The sequence below is a fragment of the Chiloscyllium plagiosum genome, unplaced genomic scaffold (genome assembly GCF_037043375.1).
Source record: "Chiloscyllium plagiosum isolate Xiang-an unplaced genomic scaffold, Cpla_swu_hap1 HiC_scaffold_17, whole genome shotgun sequence".
Lineage (NCBI taxonomy): Eukaryota > Metazoa > Chordata > Chondrichthyes > Orectolobiformes > Hemiscylliidae > Chiloscyllium > Chiloscyllium plagiosum.
In genome coordinates, this window is record NW_028270155.1 from 78,086,745 (window position 1) to 78,103,137 (window position 16,393).

Here is a 16,393-nt window from a genome sequence, read left to right on the forward strand (position 1 = left end):
AACCAACTTTTGGGTAGTCAAGATATGATTAGAAATAGTCAGCATGGACTTGTGTGTGGGAATTCATGTCTGAGAAATCTTTTAGAGTTTCTTGAAGAGGTAACCAAAAGGATAGATGAGGGCAGAACAGTGGATGTTGTCTATGTGGACTTTCCTAGGATCTTTAACAAGGTCACACATGGTAGGTTACTAATGAAGCTGAGGTTGCATAGGATCCTGGGAGAGCTGACTAATTGGATTCAAAATTGGCATGATGGTCGGAAGCAGAGGGTGATGGTTAAGGTTGTTTCTTGCACTGGAGGCCGGTGACTAGTGGTGTGTCACAGGGGTCAGTGCTCTGACCTTTGCTATTTGTTATTTGCATAAATGATCTGAATGCAAATGTACAAGGCATGATTAGCAAGTTTGCAGATTATACAAAATTAGGAAATATCATTCATAGTGAGGCAGGTTATCAAAATTACAAAGGGATCTTGATCAGATGGTGAAGTGGGCTAAGGATTGACAAATGGAATTCAATGAAGAGTTACGTAAGGTGTGGCACATTGGAAAGTCAAACTAAGGTAGGACTGAAACAATAAATGGTAAGGTCCTGAGGAGTGTTGTGGAATAGAGGGACTGAGGAGTTCTTTGAAAGTGGCATCACAGGTAGACAGGGTGGTGAAGAAAGCATTTAGCATGCTGGCCTTCATTGGTCAAGACATTGAGTATAGGAGTTTGAACCTTTTGTTACAGTTGTACTATTCGTTGCTGAGGCCATACTTAAAGTATTGCGTGCAGTTTCGGCCACCCTGGAAAAAACGTGAAGAAGATATAAGGAGACGTTGCCAGGACTAGTAGGACTGAATTTTAGGGAGATATTGGTTAAGATAGGCTTATGTAAGGTGATGGGCTTAGATTAGTTCACAGGTCAACGCAACATTGAGGGTTGAAGGGCCTGTTCTGCGCTTTATTGTTTTATGTTCTAAGGTAGGATTTATTCCTTGGAACGCAGCAGAATGAGAGGTGTCCTTTTTGAGATGTATAAAAACATGAGGGGCATAGATGGGATCGTCATTTTCCCAGGGGTGGGGAATTGAAAACTAGAGGGCATAGGTTTAAGATGCGAGGGAAAAGATTTAAGGAAGGCCTGAGGAGTTACTTCTTCACACAGAGAGTGGGTTGTATATGGAATGGGTTGCCAAAGAAAATGGCTGAGGCAGATGCATTTAGACTCATAGAGTCATAGTGGTGTACAATAGCAAAACAGAACCTTCGGCCCAACTTGTCCATGCCACCAGATGTCCTAACCTAACCTAGTGCCATTTGTCAGCACTTGGCCCAAACCCTTCCAATTCGTATAACCATCTAGATGCCTTTTAAATGCTGGAATTGTATCAGCCTCCACCACTTCCTCTGGCAACTTCTTCCACACACACACACCACCCTCTGTGTGAAATTGTTGCCCCTTGGGTCCTATTACATTTTTCCACTTTCACTGTAAACCTATGCCCGCTAGTTCTGGACTCCCCCATCCAGGGATAAAACTTTGTCCATTTATCATATCCATGCTTCTCATAATTTTGTAAACCTCTGAAAAGTCACCCCTCAGCCTCTGAAGCTCCAGGGAAAACAGCCCCAACCTATTCGGCCTCCCTCTATACCTCAATTCCTGCAACCCTGGCAACATCCTTCTGAACCCTTTCAAGTTTCAGAACATCCTTCTGTTCATTCCTGATCATTCCGATCATTCATCATCATTCCTGATGAAGGCCTTATGCCTGAAACATTGATTCGCTTGCTTCTCAGATGCTGCCTGACTGGCTGTGTTTTTCCAACACCACACTCTCGACTCCCAACCCCTTTGTTCAATTTTCTGACCAATAAAGGAAAGCAGACCAAAATTACAGGTTCAAGGCAGGTTACACCGAATACAATGAGATCAGATAATCAGTTGCTATGGTGGCATGTACTTTAATACACGGCAGAAACCTGAAAAATCTGGTAAACACTTGTTCATTTTCTTGACAACAGGTACATATGCAGTTGCTGGCTTAGAGTGTTGGAACTAATATTCTCACCAATATTTGTAAATAGCACGGTGTGGGTTGACACATATAGCACAAATTTAGGAAGGATTCACAAACTGCAGACTGAACATGTACATCAATAAGATTTCAAAGATGGTAGCTCACATCAAGGAGACCATTAAAAATGTGCTTTGCTCCGTTTGTTTTGTTTGCAGTAACTACACAAATAAAGTTTCCTAATAAACAATAACAAATGAAAAATCACTGATTAAGTTTGTTAAATAGGCTACGCCCATGTAAAGCTCATAAACGCAAAGCCCAATCAGTACAGACTGGGGACAATATTTCATCCTCACTAACACTCAACTCTGGAGGACCCCAGGGGTGCATACTTAGCCCCCTCCTGTACTCACTGTATACCCATTACTGCGTCACCAAATACCAGACTAATGCCATTTATAAGTTCGCTGATGATATCACCATAGTCAGTTGAATCTCAGATGGCGATGAAACAGACTACAGATGGGAGATGGAAGACCTGGAAGAATGGTGGACTGCGAACAACCTACCTCAGAATGCCGGCAAAACCAAGGAACTCATTATTGACTCTCGGCAGGATGTTACTCATGCCCCCCTATGCTGTAACAGCACAGAGGTGAAACAAGTGGAGACTGTCAAGCTCTTGGGAGTGGTCATTCACAACAAGTTTTCTTGGACTCTTCATGTAGACACACTGGTTACAAAGGTCCAACAACATCTCTTCTTCCTTGGACAGCTGAGGAAATTTTGCATGACGGCAAATATCTTTGCCAAATACCTTTTTATATAGGTGCACCACACCTGATATGGCAACTGTACCATTCAAGATTGGAGACGGTTAGAGAGAGTGGTGAACTCGGCCCGGACAATCATAAAGGCCAACCTCCCATCTATAGAATTCTTCCACCAGGCCCGCTGTCAAGGAAAGGCCGCCAGCATTCTCAAAGATCCATCCCACCCTGGCAATGTTTTTCTATAACCTCTACCATCGGAGAAGCCTGAACACACACACCAGCCGGTTTCGTAATAGTTTCTACCCTACTGTTGTTAGAATACTAAATGGACTCACAAAACTCTTAATATTCGCCTGTTCCTGTGTTTTTGTTTTTGCCGATGTTTACCTATAATTTACTTATCTATGCTACTTAACTCTGTGATCTACCTGTATTGCTCACAAGACAAAGCTTTTCACTGTGCCTTGCTACACGTGACAATACATTTAATTCAATTCAATTCAATAAATGAAATGTGTCCAGCTGCATCAAGGAATTAAGGATGGGAATTAACAAACAACTGACAATAACTTTACAATCTTTCTTAAGTACGCAGATTTTTGTTTTGGTTACATGATTCAGGCGTCACTGGTTAGGCAGACATTTGTTGCCCATTCCACATAGCCCAGTAAAAAGTCAATGCATTGCTGTGGGTCACATTAAGGCCAGACCAGGAGAGCAGATGACAATTGCCAGTTGTTACAATGGTTACCCTTAGACTTTTTATTCCAGGTATTCCCCTGTATTAAATTCAAATTTCACTGTCTGACATAAAAGGATTTGAAATCATGTCCTTCGACTCCTGGGGTTCCAGTTTAATAGCCCAGTGATATTAACCACCAAATCATAGATTCCTCCAATTGGTGACAGAAGACTGAAAAATCACAGATGGTGGCTCAATTCCAGCCTCAGGTGACTGTCTGTGGAGTTTGCATATGATCCCTGTGGCTTTGCTCTGGTTTTGTCTCACAGTCGACAGATGTGCAGGCTAGATGGATTGACCATGCTAAATTGCTAATAGTATCCAGGGATGTATAGGTTAGGTGGATTACCCATGGGCAATGCAGGGTCAAAGGGATAGACTAGGGGAGTGAATCTGTGGGATGCTCTTCAGAGAATTAGTGTGGACAAGTTGGGCTAAATGACCTGATTGCACACTGTAAGGGTTCTATTTTATGTTTTAATTATATAGTGTTAATCTGAGCAAGTTCAATGTCAGTAGTGAGAGGGTCTTTAATGAAAATAATTCTGGACAATTCACAGTTACTTGGACAACTGTCAATTTAGTGATGGTTATAATAGCTAGATTGTCTTTTGTTGGAGATGGTCATTTTCTGGCAGTTGGATGGCATGGATGTCACTTTCCAATTGTCAGCCCAAGCCTGGATATTGTCCAGGTTTTGTTGCATTTGAACATAACTGCTTCAATATCTGAGGTGTCACGAATGCTGCTGAACATTGTGCAACCATTAGCGAACATCAGATATATTCTGATAGAGGCAATCTTATGGGGTTGAGGAATATCATTTTATCTGGATAAATTGGAAAAGCTGGGTTGTCTGCCAGAAGAAGAGAGATTAAAAATAGACTTGATACAGCGCTCATAATTATAGGGGACTTGAGAAACTGTGAGAAAGATGGAACTATTCCCTTGGCTAAAGGACCAAGAGCTGGAAAGTGTCAATTTGAGGGGAGATGAGGAAAGGTAGGATCGAGAATTCACAATATTACCGTAGGATGATGCCGAGTTTAATCAAGATTTGGAGACTTCTGCCAAAATGGACCCGTTAGTTCTGGCAGCAGACATGGAGGAGTTCCTCAGACGAATGAGACTCCGGGAAGTCTTTCAACTTCCAGCAGTGATCCCAATGAGCCCACTGATGAAATGGAACAGTCATCACAGGGATCTGTAGATGAGCGACCAATGAAGGTGTCAACTTGGACCCCACCGGACGGCCACTGCCCTGGGCTTGACATGTATGCTCAAACCATCAGAAAATATATAAATGCCAGATTCATCAGCCGTAGCGACAAGACAGTGTAAAACATCACCCGTTCACAATGCAATGCCATCCAGGCTCTCAAAACCAATCACAACATTGTCATCAAACCAGCAGATAAAGGAGGAACCATTGTCATTCAGAATAGAACAGAACTGTACCGATAACTGAACAACCAGGATCACTGCAGGCAACTACCAGCTGATCCGACCAAAGAACATGCCCGTGAATTAAATACACTGATCATAACTTTGGATCCAGTCCTTCAGAGTTCCCTATGTGCCCTCATCCCACGAACTTCTCATGTAGGCGACTTCTAGTGCCTTCCAATGGTACACAAAGCCAACACACCAGGACATCCCATTGTATTGGGCAATGGGACCCTATGTGAGAGACTCTCCGACTATGTGGAAGGCATCTTGAAACCTAGGAACGCGTTCCAGACTCCTACCAATTTCAGTGTGAAAAACTTACCCTCACACCACGTATGAACTTGCCCCCTCTCACCTTAGATGCACGCACATTAGTATGAGATATTGGAACTCTGGAAAAAAAGATTCTGACGGTCAACCCTATTTTTGCATCTTAATTTTATAATTTGGAGATGCCGGTGTTGGACTGGGGTTTTCAAAGTTAAAAATCACACAACACCAGGTTATAGTCCAACAGGTTTAATTGGAAGTACACGAGCTTTCGGAGCTGATGAAGGAGTGTCGCTCTGAAAGCTAGTGTGCTTCCAACTAAACCTGTTGGACTATAACCTGGTGTTGTGTGATTTTTAACTTAATTTTATAGACCTCTATAAAGTCCCCACTCAGCCTCCGCCATTCCAGAGAAAACAACCTGAGTTCTCCTGGCAGCTTATAATCTCTAATCCAGGCAGATTCCTGGTAAAACTCTTCTGCATCCTCTCCAAAGCTTCCGCATCCTTTCTGTAATGTGGCTACCAGAATTGAACCTACTACTCTACCTGTGACCTAACCAAAGTCTTAGAAAGCTACAACTTGACCTCCTGACACTTGTACTCAATTCCCTGACCAATAAAGGCAAACATGCCATACACTTTATTTACCACCCAATCGCTTTCAGGTAGTTATGGACTTGATCTCCAAGATACCTCTGTACCTCATCTAAAACAATGAAAGGCTGGAAGCTTGAGAAGCTAGTTCCATCACTCTTTCAACCAAATTTCTGTAATGGCCACCCCACACTGATGCATGCTCTAAGCTCATCTGCCTTACATACAATGCTCCTTGCGTTGAAATAAAAACACTTCAGCCCATTAGTACCATCATGTTCATTTACCTGTCTTTGCTTGTCATTCCCATCTGACACGCTGGTCCTATCGTTTACCCTTCCCTCAATCCCTACACCTGCTGATGTGTTGCTCTGGTCCCCAGTCCCCTTCCATTCTAGTTTAAACCTTCCCGAGTAGCAGTAATGAACCTTCTTACTACAAGACTATTGATTCCTATTCAATGTAAGTGCAATAGAGTCTGCTATTACAGGTCACCCCTGCCCCAGAAGTGGTCCTAATGACCCTGCTAATCCTCCCCCACATAAGATTTCATGCAGCCGCTTAGAGACACCCTGGGCCTTAGCACCAGAGAGGCAACATGCCAACGTGGCATCTCGAATGTGTCCTCAGAAACACCTGTCTGTGCCCCTAAGTAGCAAGTCTCCTACCACTATCTTTCACTTGGACTTTGCCCAACTTTCCTCCACATTGTCTTTTTTGCAACCATACAGAATTATTCAGATGTTTGAGAAGTACGAATGGATTGGAAAACTATAAATCTAACACTTCTGCTCCAGACATTGCAGCGACAGAAAGCAAGGAACTTTCAGCAAGTTAGTCGAAGATCAGCAAATGCTTGAATCCATTATTTAGGAGTTAGTAGCAAAACATTTAGAAAAATCATAATACAATCAGTTTAAACAAGCAGAATTGCCGAAGAGATACGAGTAAATGTAGAATTTGTGGTAGTGAAAAAGACACTCAATGTTTTATTTACTCATGGATTTTTGGACATTGCTGGCTGGCCAGCACTTATTGCATATTCCTCATTGTACTTGAATGATGGTGGGGAGCTGGCTTCTTGAACTACTGCAGTCCACAGTTGGTAGTCGCAAATACCCTTATGGAGGGAATTCCAGGGATTCAACCCAACAATAGCAGTGTAACGGTAATATATTTCCAAGTCAGGATGCTGATTGGCTTAGAAGTTATGGTGTTCCATCTATCTGCTGCCTTTGTACTTTTTAATCTCAACGGAGCCTCCAATAGCTCCCATTTTCCAATGTAAAATGTTGCCAGTTCCTCACAGTCTGTTTTCCTGAATTCCATACCTACTTCTCCTTCTGCAGAGTGAAGACTGAAGAGAAGTATTCATTTAACATCCTTCCAACATTCTGCTACTTCAGTCACAGATTGCCAGCTTGGTCCCATTGAGCCCTACATTTTTGTTGGTTAACCTCTTCCCTTTGATATATTATAAAATATCTTAGAATTCTCCTCAATCCTGTTGGGAAGTCCTCTCCCATGCCTCCTTTTAGCGCTTCTAATGCCTTTCCTAATTTACTTACAGTATTCCTCTCGGGCTGTCATTGAATTGCTCCCTTTGGACTTGCATTTCTCTTCTTCTTTACCCAGTCGTGAATTATTTTAGACATCCAGGGTTCTCTGAACTTATTTCTCCTACCTTTCCCTCTGAATGTTGCATGTTGAACCTGTGCTGTCCCCAGTTTCTTTGTGAATGCTCCTATTGCTTCGCAGTAGACTGACCCGCAAATAATTGAACCCAGTCTATATTGTTCATATCCTGCTTCATATCCTGGAGCTACCTTCCTCCAATCCAAAGCCATTTTCGCAGGGCATCCTTGTCCTTGTACAGAACAAATTTGAACAAATAGAATAGATGTTCACCTGCTGCTACATCGAACACTTGTCTGGCTTCGTTCCTCAGAACCAGATCCAAAACTGGGCCATCCCTTGTTCACCCTCTATGTTTTGATACAATTCCTTCCCTAGATATGTTTAAAGAAATGTGCCTCCTCTAAACCCTTAGCACAACAACTGTTCCAATTTATGTTTGGAAAGTTGAATTCCCTGAACATAATTATCCATTTATTACTCTTACATGCCTTTCAATTGTCTACATATTTGCTCCTCCATTTCCTGCTGTCCCTTTCAGGGGCTGATAATATGCTCCTTATAAAGTCTCTGCCCCCTTAACATTCTTACATTCTTCCCACAAACCCTCATTTGACGACCATTCCAAAGTATCATCTCTCCTCGTTCAGTAATTGAGTCTATAATTAATAGTGCTACACCTTTTCTACACCAGTGCAGCCCTTCCCTTAACCATATTTCTGTGATGGCAACAAGTTAATATTTCCTTGTGTCAATCAACACCATTAACTTGATCAATCTTATCTATTACTCTCCTAGTATTAAAGACCATCAGGCTTTGCCTTACTTTCTTGCCACTAAACGAGGCTGAACTGTCTGTGGCTTGCTTGTTTTGTTCTAGCATGTTGTGCTTGTGCCATCAATGTGCTGTGTCTCCTCCCTCTGCCAGACTAGTTTAAACTCCCCCCAACAGTACTAACAAATCAGCATGCAAGAATGTTTGCCCCAGTGTGGTTCAGATTGTCCTGTTTCTGCATGTCCAACCTTCCCCAAAAACAATTACAGTGATCCAGAAATCTAAAACCCTCCCTCTTGTACCAAATCTTAAGCTACATATTCTTCTGTCTTATTTTTCTACTTCTAAACTCACGTATATGGCACTGGGAGTAATTTAGAGATTACAATAATTGAGGTCCTGCTTTTTAGTCTACCGCCTAGCTCCCTGAATACTTGATGCAAGAACTCATTCCTTTTATTGGCCATGCCATTCGTACTGACATGTACACAACCTCTAACTCATCATCCTCCCCTTTTAGGATGCACTGTAGCCAGTCTATGACGTCCCTGACTGAGGAGACAATACACCATCCTGGAGTCAAACATTTGGCTGCAGAATCGCCTGTCTCCGCCACTATAGCTCTTCCTTTCTTCTTCCGCCTCCCCAGCACATACAGTTTAAGCTGCTTGTGGTGTCAGTGACTTGTCTCTGACTGCATTCCTCTGAGATACCAGCACCCACATCAGCTTTCAAATTGGACTCCTGCACTACCTGACTGTTTCCATCCCTGCTTTCCTCTAATCCCCTGGGCCATGGTGTGACCATCTCTCCAAACATATTATTTGTGTAACTGTCAGCTTCATGGATGCGCCACAAGATCTCCAACCGTTACTAAAGCTCTGAGACCCGGAGCTTTCGATAGCAGCTGATAGCACTTCCCGTACACGTCGTCATCTAGGACACTGGCAGCATCAGAGATTCCAGACATGCGGCAAGCTATGTATTCCACTCTGCTGGCCCTCATGACAGCTCTTAACTTTACCTTTAAGGCCTGAGATTGGAATTATCAGTCTTATTTTATTAGATTTTCTCCTGTAAATTTATGAAAAGGATAACTCTAATCAAATTCCTATTGATCTTCCTCTGTTGGGATATGAAAGGGTTAGCTAGTCATTGTCAAGTGATCAGTTCTCACCAGCCTGGAACCCCTCTCACATGATGACAGTATTAGAAACCACGCGGAAAATCCTTGTGGGGTTCCTGTTTTATCTACATCGTGCGAGATTTACTCGCCACAGTTTTCCTAACCCTTCACCTGCTATTGCAGCCATTGAATTTTGACCAGAGTCCATCTGGTTAATGGTAATCCTCAAGATGTTAAATGTCAGGGATTCAGTGATGATAACATCATTGAATGTCAAGGGGCAGTGGTTAGATTGTTCGTATGGGAGACGATCATTGTCTGTTGTGAATGTTACTTGTCAGCCCACCCAGATATTAGCCAGATCTTGCATTTCGATATGGCCTTTCTCGGTATCTGAGGAGCTACAAATGTAGTGAATACTGTACAGTCATCGGCAATTATCCCCACTTCTGACCTAATGATGGAGTCCTTCATGAAAGATTACCACAGAAGATAGCACTTGAGACAAATGGATGCTTTTCAAGTTGGCATGGCTGTAACGTATATAGGGTCTGATTAGCACTCGGGTTCAACAATTTCTGATCTATATTAATGACTTGGATGAAATCACCAAGAGCTTTGTCATCAGACTTACTGAAGATACAGATTGATGAGAATGCTTATTGTGAAGATACACTGAGGCTGCACTGAGGTAGAGATAGAGAAGTGGTTGGATAAAATCTGCAACATAGTCATAACATGGGAAAATGTGCAGCAGTCCACATTGGCATTAAGAATTGAAAAAGAAAGCATTAATTAAAAGAGCATTTTCCAACAGAATGCTGTATGTACAGAAGAACCTGATGCAGTGTAAAAGAGTAACAAAAATACCATTCAATTACAGCACGTATATCTTTCAGAAGGCAAATGATGTGATGGCTGTTTGACAAGGGAAAAAACGGTACAAAAATTAAAAGGTCTTGCTGTAACTGAACAGTGCATTGAGGGCATTCTATAATGTATTTATATAGTTTTGACTTCCTTATTGAAAGTGGAATAGGCTTCTATGGCAAGCAGTTTGAAAAATGTTTACTCGGATGATTCTTGCAGTTTATGGATTACCTTATGAGGGGAAAACATTTAAAAGTTCTTCCATGAAATTGTGGCATAACTCCAACGGCCAGTATTTATTACCTTCCCTAATTGCTGTGGGAAGGGTAGGAGTGGTCTGGCTTCATTAACCACTACATGGACCACAGAAGTGTCAGTCAGTTCCAGGATTTGACAGAGTGGCCTTGAACGAACGGTGACATAGTTCCATATTAGAGTGGTATTCTTCTGTACCTGCTGCCCTTATTCCTCATCGAGGTCATATGGTTTGAAGGTGCTACCATTGTAAGTTGCTGTAGCGCATCTTGTTGATGGCTTGCATTGCCGTTAATGCATTTCTCTGCAAGAGAGAGACTACTATTAGATTAGGCATTCATTGATTGGACTTCAGGAAAAAGAAACAAACAAGAATAAACTTGTTGAAACATAAACTTTTTTTAAAAAAATAATTAACTTGAGAGGTGTGGGGATCATTGGTCAGATCAGTAACTATTGACTGCCCTTAGTCACCTTTGAGAAGGTCATGGCGAATTGCCTGCTTAACCTACTGCAGTCCATGTTCTGCTGGTGGATTCACAATGTTAATAGGGACTATGACAACGACAGTGAAGGAACAGCTATATATTTTCAAGTCAGGATGATAAGTTACTTGAAGGGGCACTTGCAGGTAGTGATGTTCCCATGCATCTGTTTCCATCGTCTTTCCTAGAATACTAAGAAAAGTAACTCCAGAGATATTGGCTGTATTGTTGTAATCTTACACGAACCCTCAGATTCTTGAGAAGTCCCAGAGAATTGGAAGACTACCAATGCATCACCTTTATTCAGATCGGGAAGGACCCAAAAAAACTAGACGTAGGTTAAATGTGTTTCGATTTAAACATTTGCAGGTACTCAAATTTCCTTTTGTTTGCTTCATGTGTCCTTCCATAGAAATCACCTCATTTGAGCGGTCTTGTCCATCTCTGCAGTCTGCATGTCTTTAAATAAATTACTATTTTACTTAACTGTTCTTATTCTTATAATGATATCAAGGCATATGTGGGTCGAACAGGTTTTGGGAGATAATTCCAATGACCAGCCATGATCTGATTTGATTTAATTTGATTTCTTATTGCCACATATATCAAGATTCAGTGAAATGTATTGTATTGTATTATGTGCTATCCAGACAAATCATACCTTGCATAAGTACTGATTTGGTGATACCAGTGTTGGACCAGGCTATACCAAGTTAAAAATCACACAACACCTAATAGCTAATAAGATTGTATAAATTCTGTGTCTTACAATCTTATACTCCACAATCACCTGATGAGGGAGCAGCACTCCGAAAGCTAGTGCTTCCAAATAAACCTGTTGGACTATAACCTGGTGTTGTGTGTTTTTTTAACTTTAAATAAGTACATCAGACTAACAGAAAAGGGTGCAGAATATAATGTTACAGCTGCAGAGAATGTGCAGAGAAATATTGACTCTAAAATCAGAGAGGTCCAGTCCTAAATGTATGGTGCACAATTTACTTGCGAAAATTTAACCTAAGTCTGTGCTGAGACAACAGTTGGACGTTTGATGGTGGTATAAACGCTATGATAATGAAATTGACCTGATAATACTCTTACTGAAGGAAGACTCAGCTGTTTGTAAAGAGAGTGGAATATGGACCATTGTCATTGCAGACAGCATTCGCAAACATTTGTGGAATTTATAGTCACTTCAGTCCAGAGTTTCAAGATAGGTAAGTATAGGGGCAAGGTGTCAAATAAGTAGAGTGCAAGATGTGTACACGGCATGCTGCCAGGTAGGTAAATTTTCAGGTACATAGGGTTTAGGTTACCAGGTAGGGTGCAACATCGATAGTGTGCCAAGTACAGCAGGTGCCGAGAGCTTAGATGGAGAGGGTTATTACTGATAGCTTGGAAGAATTGCTTAAGATGGCGATGTAGGAGTTGTCAGCTGCTAATGGAGTGGTGAGATGATGTCGGGTCTGGAACATGGGCTTGTTGGCTCTGGTGGTCAGAGTAGGTTATTAACTCTCAAGTAGCTATGGGGATATAGGGACAAGGGGTGCCAATGCATGTCTGGTCCCAGAAAACTATGGGAGATATTGGAGAAGGCAGCAGGAGAGGATGGGAGTCGGATGTTGTGGCTTTGGGAGCAATGTTTTCAAGTGGTAGATGTGCTGAACGTAACAATTAGGTTTCTCTGGGGACATGGGGAGGGGATGTTTATGTGTGTCTGTGTGTGTGTACACATGTGTTTGTGTTGTGAGGGGACTATATTGTAATTTGTGAAATCGGATGATTAGTTTACTCAGGATTCAGATTCGGTGTTCAATAGTCGAATGTTTCCTGAGTTAATATTTAGTTGAAACTTTATTGCTGGAACAGCACAGCAGGTCAGGCAGCATCCAGGGAACAGGAGATTCGACGTTTCGGGCACAGGCCCTTCTTCAGGAATGAGCAGAGAGTGTTCAGCAGGAGAAGATAAAAGGTAGGGAGGAGGGACTTGGAGGAGGGGCGTTGGAAATGTGATAGGTGGAAAGAGGTCAAGGTGAGGGTGATAGGTCAGAGTAGGATGGAGACGGAGAGGTCAAGAAGAAGACTGCAGGTCAGGAAGGCGGTGCCGGGCTGGAGGGATTCGGCTGAGACAAGGTGGGGGGAAAGGGGATGAAGAAACTGGTGAAGTCCAAGTTCATCCCCTGTGGTTGGAGGGTTCCCAGTCGGAAGATAAGACGCTCCTCCTCCGACCGTCGCGTTGTTGTGGTTTGGCGGTCGATGAGTCCAATGACCTGCATATCCTCGATGGAGTGGGAGGGGGAGTTGAAATGCTGTGCTACAGGGTGGTTGGGTTGGTTCGTCCGGGTGGCCCAGAGGTGCTCTCTGAATCGCTCCGCAAGTAGGCGGCCTGTCTCCCCAATATAGAGGAGGCCACACCGGCTGCAGTGGATCCAGTAGATGATGTGGGTGGAGGTGCAGGTGAATCTGTGGTGGATATGGAAGTTTCCTTTGGGGCCTTGGAGAAAAGTGAGGGGGGAGGTGTGGGCGCAAGTGTTGCACCTCCTGCGGTTGCAAGGGAAGGTGCCGGGAGTGGAGGTTGGGTCGGTGGGGGGTGTGGATCTGACAAGGGAGTCGCGGAGGGAGTGGTCTCTACGGAAAGCTGATAGGGGAGGGGAGGGAAATATATCCTTGGTGCTAGGGTCTGTTTGGAGGTGGCGGAAGTGACGGCGGATGATGCGCTGTACATGGAGATTGGTGGGGTGGTAGGTGAGGACCAGTGGGGTTCTGTCCTGGTGGCGGTTGGAGGGGCGGGGCTCAAGGGCGGAGGAGCGGGAAGTGGAGGAGATGCGGTGGAGGGCACCGTCGACCACGTCGGGGGGGAAATTGCGGTCCTTGAAGAAGGAGGCCATCTGTGTTGTACGTATTTTGAACTGGTCCTCCTGGGAGCAGATGCGGCGGAGACAAAGGATTTGGGAGAATGGGATGGTGTTTTTACAGGGGGCAGGATGGAAGTGGTGTAGTCCAGGTAGCTGTGGGAGTCGGTTGGTTTGTAGTAGATGTCCGTGTTGATTCGGTCGCCTGAGATAGAAATAGAAAGGTCTAGGAAGGGGAGGGAGGAGTCCGAGACTGTCCAGGTGAATTTGAGGTCGGGGTGGAAGGTGTTAGTGTAGTGGATGAACTGTTCAACCTCCTCGTGGGAGCACGAGGTAGCGCCGATACAGTCATCTATGTAGCGAAGGAAAAGATGGGGTGTGGGGCCAGTGTAGTTGCGGAAGATGGATTGTTCCACATACCCTACGAAGAGGCAGGCATAGCTGGGGCCCATGCGGGTGCCCATGGCTACTCCTTTTGTTTGGAGAAAGTGGGAGGATTGGAAAGAAAAGTTGTTCAGGGTGAGGACCAGTTCGGTCAGTCGAAGGAGGGTGTCGGTGGAAGGGTACTGGGTGGTACGGCGGGAAAGGAAGAAGCGGAGTGCTTTGAGTCCTTCGTGATGGGGGATGGAGGTGTACAGGGACTGGATGTCCATGGTGAAGATGAGGCGTTGGGGACCGGGGAAGCGGAAATCCTGGAGGAGGTGGAGGGCGTGGGTGGTGTCACGAACGTAGGTGGGGAGTTCTTGGACTAATGGGGACAGGACCGTGTCGAGGTATGCCGAGATGAGTTCGGTTGGGCAGGAGCAGGCTGAGACGATGGGTCGTCCGGGGCAGTCAGGTTTGTGGATTTTGGGCAGGAGGTAGAAACGGGCGGTGCGGGGTTGTGGGACTATGAGGTTGGAGGCGGTGGATGGGAGGTCCCCTGAGGTGATGAGGTTATGGATGGTCTGGGAGATGATGGTTTGGTGGTGGGGGGTGGGGTCATGGTCAAGGGGACGGTAGGAGGAGGTATCTGCGAGCTGGCGTTTGGTCTCAGCGGTGTAAAGGTCAGTGCGCCAAACTACTACTGCGCCTCCCTTGTCAGCTGGTTTGATGGTGAGGTTGGGGTTGGAACGGAGGGAGTGGAGGGCTGCGCGTTCCGAGGGTGAGAGGTTGGAGTGGGTGGGAGGGGTGTGAGAGGTCAGGTAGCGGTTAATATCGCGGCGGCAGTTTGCTATGAAGAGGTCGAGGGCAGGTAGGAGGCCAGCACGGGGTGTCCAGGTGGACGGGGTGTGTTGGAGGTGGGAGAAGGGGTCGTCAGAGGGTGGGCGAGAGTCTTGATTGAAGAAGAAGGCACGGAGGCGAAGGCGGCGGAAGAATTGTTCGATGTCACTCCGTGTATTGAATTCATTGACCCTCCCACTCCCTCCGCGACTCCCTTGTCAGATCCACACCCCCCACCGACCCAACCTCCACTCCCGGCACCTTCCCTTGCAACCGCAGGAGGTGCAACACTTGCGCCCACACCTCCCCCCTCACTTCTCTCCAAGGCCCCAAAGGAAACTTCCATATCCGCCACAGATTCACCTGCACCTCCACCCACATCATCTACTGCATCCGCTGCAGCCGGTGTGGCCTCCTCTATATTGGGGAGACAGGCCGCCTACTTGCGGAGCGATTCAGAGAGCACCTCTGGGCCACCCGGACGAACCAACCCAACCACCCTGTAGCACAGCATTTCAACTCCCCCTCCCACTCCACCGAGGATATGCAGGTCATTGGACTCATCGACCGCCAAACCACAACAACGCGACGGTCGGAGGAGGAGCGTCTTATCTTCCGACTGGGAACCCTCCAACCACAGGGGATGAACTTGGACTTCACCAGTTTCTTCATCCCCCCTCCCCCCACCTTGTCTCAGCCGAATCCCTCCAGCCCGGCACCGCCTTCCTGACCTGCAGTCTTCTTCTTGACCTCTCCGCCTCCATCCTACTCCGACCTATCACCCTCACCTTGACCTCTTTCCACCTATCACATTTCCAACGCCCCTCCTCCAAGTCCCTCCTCCCTACCTTTTATCTTCTCCTGCTGAACACTCTCTGCTCATTCCTGAAGAAGGGCCTGTGCCCGAAACGTCGAATCTCCTGTTCCCTGGATGCTGCCTGACCTGCTGTGCTGTTCCAGCAATAAAGTTTCAACTTTGATCTCCAGCATCTGCAGACCTCACTTTCTCCTCTGAGTTAATATTTACTCAACTGCAGCAGAGCCCCCTAAATTCTCCAAGAAAAACTGACACTTTTCGAGGGTTACATGGATCTGGGCCTTTCTAGTGGAATGTTCAATCACTACGTCTGCTATTCTGGGGACCATACAAAGACCCAAACTGCAACTCCCATCTACAATTCAGAAACAATCATCTGGCAAGCAGAAAATTCAGGACAAAATGTGGTATTTCTGGATAATTGAATTAAATTGGATCAAATGGACATTCATATCTTCATCTTTTTGATGTTTGAAACACTATGAAATGTATATTTATTTCTAAAGAGTTACTTCTTTGTTTTTTTTGTTCCAATT